Source organism: Babylonia areolata, chromosome 27 (genome assembly GCF_041734735.1).
Source record: "Babylonia areolata isolate BAREFJ2019XMU chromosome 27, ASM4173473v1, whole genome shotgun sequence".
In the NCBI taxonomy this organism is placed as follows: Eukaryota; Metazoa; Mollusca; class Gastropoda; order Neogastropoda; family Buccinidae; genus Babylonia; species Babylonia areolata.
In genome coordinates, this window is record NC_134902.1 from 12,852,616 (window position 1) to 12,857,615 (window position 5,000).

Below are 5,000 nucleotides of genomic sequence, written 5' to 3' on the forward strand. Positions count from 1 at the left end.
GACTAAGCACGTTGGGTTATGCTGCTGGCCTGGCATCTGCCCAACGGATGTGATGTAGCGTATATGGATTTGTCCGAACGCAGTGACACCTCCTGGAGAAAATATAATTGAAACTCTCTCTCTCCCTCTCTCTCTCCCTTTCTCCCTCTGTCTGTCTGTCTCTGTCTGTCTGTCTGTCTCCCCGTCTCTCTCTGTGTCTCCCTCTGTCTCTTTTTATCTTATTCTGTCTTTCCCTCTCTGTCTCTCTGTGTCTATCTCCCCACCCATCTCTCTCCCCACCTCTCTCTATCTCCCTCTTTCTCTCTGTCTCTCTCCCTTTCCGTCTCTGTATGTCTGTCTGTCTCTTTCCCGTGTCTGTCTGTCTGTATGTCTCTTTCTCTCTCTCTCTCTGTGTTTCTGTCTCTGTGTCTTTGTGTCGCTCTCTATTTCTGTTTCTCTGTCTCTCTCACTCTCTGTTTCTGTCTGTCTGTCTCTCCGTGTTTGTGTGTGTGTGTGTGTGTGTGTACGCGCGCGCGCGCGTGCGCCTGTGTCATTCATTAAGTGTGGGCAATGAGGTGTATTCCCTCTGAAGGGCGCTTCAAAGCGGGCAGCCAAATGATTAATAAAGGATGCTGCTCACCCCAGCGTGTGTGTAGACTGTGTGCATCATTGTGATGCAGCAGAGTATGCTGTCCGTCTCTCTGTGTGCTGTCTGTCTGTCTGTCTGTCTGTCTGTTCTCTACGTGTCTGTGTTTATAGGGACGGAGTGTCCGTCTCTCTGTTTTCCTATTTGTCTGTACTGCAGTCTCTCTTTTGTTCATATATTCCTCCTCATGATTATACACATGCATGCATGCAAACACACGCACACTCCTTCCCCCCAAGCCCCCCATTCCCCCCCCCCCCCCCAACCCCCCCACACACATACACATACACATGCGCGCACGCTCGCACAGACACACACACACACGAACGCACTCCTACACACGTACACACACACACACACACACACACACACACACACACACACACGCAAACACGTGCGAGCGAGCGCATATTCATGCGGGTTAGAGAGAGAGAGAGAGGCAGACAGACAGAGACAGACAAAGAGAGAGAGAGAGACAGATAGAAAGACAGACAGACAGAACGAACGAAAGAACGAAATTTTATTTCACGAGGGTAACGGAATAAGCACAATTGCTTTTTTTACATCCGGTCCTCGGGGGGGATTGGGGGGGGGGGGGGGGAGTAAGATAAGTGCATGCACAAAAGCAAATTCTTCTCACACCAAAAAGGAAAAAAAGAGAAGAAGAACAAGATAAAAAAAAAAGAAGAAAATAAATCCCCTGCTCCCCCAACCACCCGCCCTTCCAACAACAACAAAAAGGTAAGCATGTACATCACATAATTCAATACATCAGCAGCAAATATGAATGGTACACAGACATGTACAAATGATACATTTATGGAGGAGATAGAAAATAAGGATGGAGGAAGGAAGAAGAAGAAAGAGAGAGAGAGAGAAAGAAAGAAAGATTGAGTGAAGAAAAGAGAGACAGAGACAGGTAGACAGAGACAGATAGACAAAGAGGCATAAACGCTTTCATTATTAATAATCAATGAGATAGAGAGACAGGCAGAGAGACAGGCAGAGAAAGAGACAGAGACAGCATGTAAAGCATGATTATGCTGGGGGGGGGGGGGGGGGGTTGACGGCTTTTCAAATGTGTGTTCTCAGGTGGTTGACTGAATGATTACTGATTGATTGACTGTGTGTGTGTGTGTGTGTGCTGGGCTGTTTGCTCTTATCAATGTGTACAGTGCAGGGTTCAGTAAAAGCAGAGAACGTACAGTGTGGTTTGAGAGACAGGCGCCTTACATTGTGAATTTAACAGGTGTTCTGTTCCTCTTTTTTAAAATTTTATAAATATGTATATATTTTATCATTCGTGGGTCTTTCTTTTTAAGCTAAAGGATAATACATATATCCGGTTTTTAAAAAAAATATTGTAAATATGTATATATTTGATTATTCGTTGGTATTTCTTTTTAAACTAAAGGATAATACATTATATTGACAGTTTGTTTATTTTTCATTGTTATTTTTCTTGTTGTTGTGATCGTCGTCGTCTTTTTTGTTTGTTTGTTTGTTGTTGTTGTTTTTTCAGTTTGTTTTTCTCGTTCTTCATGGAGTCTTATTGTCGTTGTTGTTGTTAATGTTGTCGTGCTTGTAACTAGCATTATTATTGTTATTATTATTATTATTATTATTATTATTCTCATAGTTACTCTTGTCTCTCTGCCTAGTTAGATGTTGCTGTTGTGTTTCTTGTATTATCTGCTTTATAGCACTTGACTCAAATGATGTACGTGCGTATGTGTAACTTTCTTTTTCTAGTTGTGGATATAATTATTACTGCCTTCACTCCCTGTTTGATTAAGGATCGATGTGTCTGTCAGCAGGAAAGATTCGTTCATTCGGTCTCTGTGTCTCTCTTCTGTTTTCTCAGGCTGATTTTTTTTTTTTTTTTGGGGGGGGGGGGGGGGGGGGGGGGTCCCAATTATTTCAGTATGTATTTCGGTTCTGCATACAATCTGGCAATTTTTAGGGTGTGTGTGATTTGATTCAGCTAATCGTTGTTTTCTGATTTGTTTCGAATAATTTGTTTACCTGTAAACAAGGATTTGAAATACAACAAACAACAACAACGTTTGTTTGTTGGGGTTTTTTTGTTTTGTTTTTTTATGATCAAGACCCATAGCCCCCCCCGCCCCCCCCCACCACACACACACACACACAACCTCCCCAAAACAAGCACCTAATTCTCACCCCCGCCTTACCCTGCACCAACCCCCCCCCCCCCCCCCCACCTTACACTCCTCACACACACACACACACAACTTTCTTAAATACGTCACCGATCAGTCATATGTCACCGGAAAGATTTAAAAACTTTGACACGTGGCGATTTATCTTCATCACTAATAATGACATCACCGTCATTGCTAAGCTCGCGATACTATGAACAAAAAAACAAACAAACAAAAACTGCTTTGGAGGAAACATAAACAAACAAATCGGTAAGGTCTGATTGACAAGATTTACGATGTGTCCCTATGCACTACCGCCCCCACCCCCACCCCCCAACTTCAACCCACATGAGAGTACCCTTTACAATAGCTCGTTCTCACACACGCTCAAATCGTTGCCACACAACCGCAAGAGAACACGACAGTTTGCAGACAAGGCACCTTGTGTGTGACCAAAGAAACTTTCTACTTTTCACCCACGTGTTCGTTTTGACTTGGGAAAAGTGTCCTTTGTTTTAAATCCCAACAAAGTGGTAAGAAAGCCCCACCATTGTTCGCTCTCAGGCGTTGAAATCACTGCACAACATCACAACACATGGGCTGTCGTGTTGTGCCGACATTGTGTGTTGTGTTGTGTTGTGTTGTGTTGCGATGTGTTGTGTTGTGTTGTGTTGCGATGTGTTGTGTTCAAACGAACTTTGAATTATACACGTATTTCGTCTTGAAAGGGAAAAGCGTTGTCGACCTTCCAAACTAGTGATAATAAACCACAAACACTCTCAGATGCTGGGGTTGTTGCCACGACAGTTTGAAGACAAAATATCGTGTTTTTGTGATCAGAGAAACGTCACAAAAGTATACACGTTTTCGTCATGATTAGGGAAAAAAATGTCATCGGCCTTTGAAACAACTGGTGGCAAACCACTATTGCTCCCAGTCGCTGAAAATCGTTGCTAAAACCGCAGCTAACCAGTTTGATGACGAGACATCGTGTTTTGTGTTCAAAGAAACGTCACATTAAACTGTACAAGTTTTCGTTTTGAATTGGAAAAGTGTTGCTGGCCTTCAAAACAAGTGGTAACAAGTCATGATTGACCCCGACATTGTTGCCACAACCGCAAATCGACAGGTTAGAGACGAAACATCCTGTGTTGTGTTCAAAGAAACTAAACTATACACGTATTTGTCTTGACTGGGAAGAAGTGTTGTTGGTCTTTAATTAAAACAAGTGGTAACAAACCGCAATTGCTCTCAGACACTGAAAATCGTTGCCACAACCGGCTGAACACGGCAGTTTGGAGACGATCGAGACATCGTGTGTAGCTGTGTTCAAAGAAACGTCACAAAATTATACACGTATTCGTCTTGATTGGGAAAAAGTGTTATTGATCTTTGAAACAAACCGCAATTGCTCCCAGACACTGAAAATCGTTGCTACAACGGCAAATACCACGACAGTGTGAGAAGGAGACATTATCGTATGATGTTGTGTTCAGAGACTGAAACGTCACGAAACTGCCCGTGTCTTGACAGGGAAAAAGTGTTGTTGGTCTCGTAGTTGTAAACAAGTGGTAGACAGAACAAACTACTGTAATGGTCGTGGGGGCGGGCGGACATCGCGTTTGAACGCGGACCATTTTTTTTATGTGTGTTTCGAACTGTGCAACACTTTTTGTGTGTGTGTGTGTGTGCGTGTCTGGCGAAGAAACAGCTGTTGTTGAAGTGATGGTGGACAGAGAGACAGAGACAGAGAGAGACAGAGAGAGAGAGAGAGAGACGAGGAGGGGTGTTCAGGGCGGTAGAGGAGGTTGCTGATTTGCTTGTCGTGTTGTTGTGGAAGCTGCTGAGCTACATGCATTGCCCGTGGCGGGACGGTGGATTAGTCCGTGTCATGTTGAACAACGACACATCGAGGTGCTGTGTGTGTGCCGTGTGGGCTTCCAACTGCTTCCACTGACGACTCGGTGACTGACTGGAAAAAAAAAAAAAAAAAAAAAAGCAAGCAAGCAAGCGATTCGTGTTGTCTGCACGGTGTTTTTTGTTTTTGTTTTTGTTTTTTTAAATCGACTTCCACTGATGTAAGTTGTTGTTAGTACTGCTGCTGTTGTTGTTGTCGATTTGTTGTTGTTGTTGATGTTGTTGCTGTTATTGTTGGCGTTCTTGTTTTTGTCGTTGATGTTGTTGATATTATTTTCCTGTTGTTGTTATTG

At 43.3% G+C, this 5,000-nt stretch overlaps 1 protein-coding gene across 6 annotated transcripts in view; it reads left to right on the forward strand.

Annotated features, from left to right (window-relative positions):
* The window catches only part of LOC143301131 (ras and EF-hand domain-containing protein homolog), a 137,057-nt gene that overhangs the window by 21,841 nt on the left and 110,216 nt on the right, over positions 1 to 5,000 (forward strand). For 5 of the 6 annotated variants that reach the window (XM_076615187.1, XM_076615191.1, XM_076615193.1 and 2 more), the window contains exon 1: positions 4,637 to 4,868. The exons of the other annotated variant lie outside the window; for it this stretch is intronic. The gene's annotated coding sequence lies outside the window, so the exon portion shown is untranslated. Of the gene's footprint in view, positions 1 to 4,636; positions 4,869 to 5,000 lie in introns of those variants that run through there. 6 annotated transcript variants of the gene reach the window in all.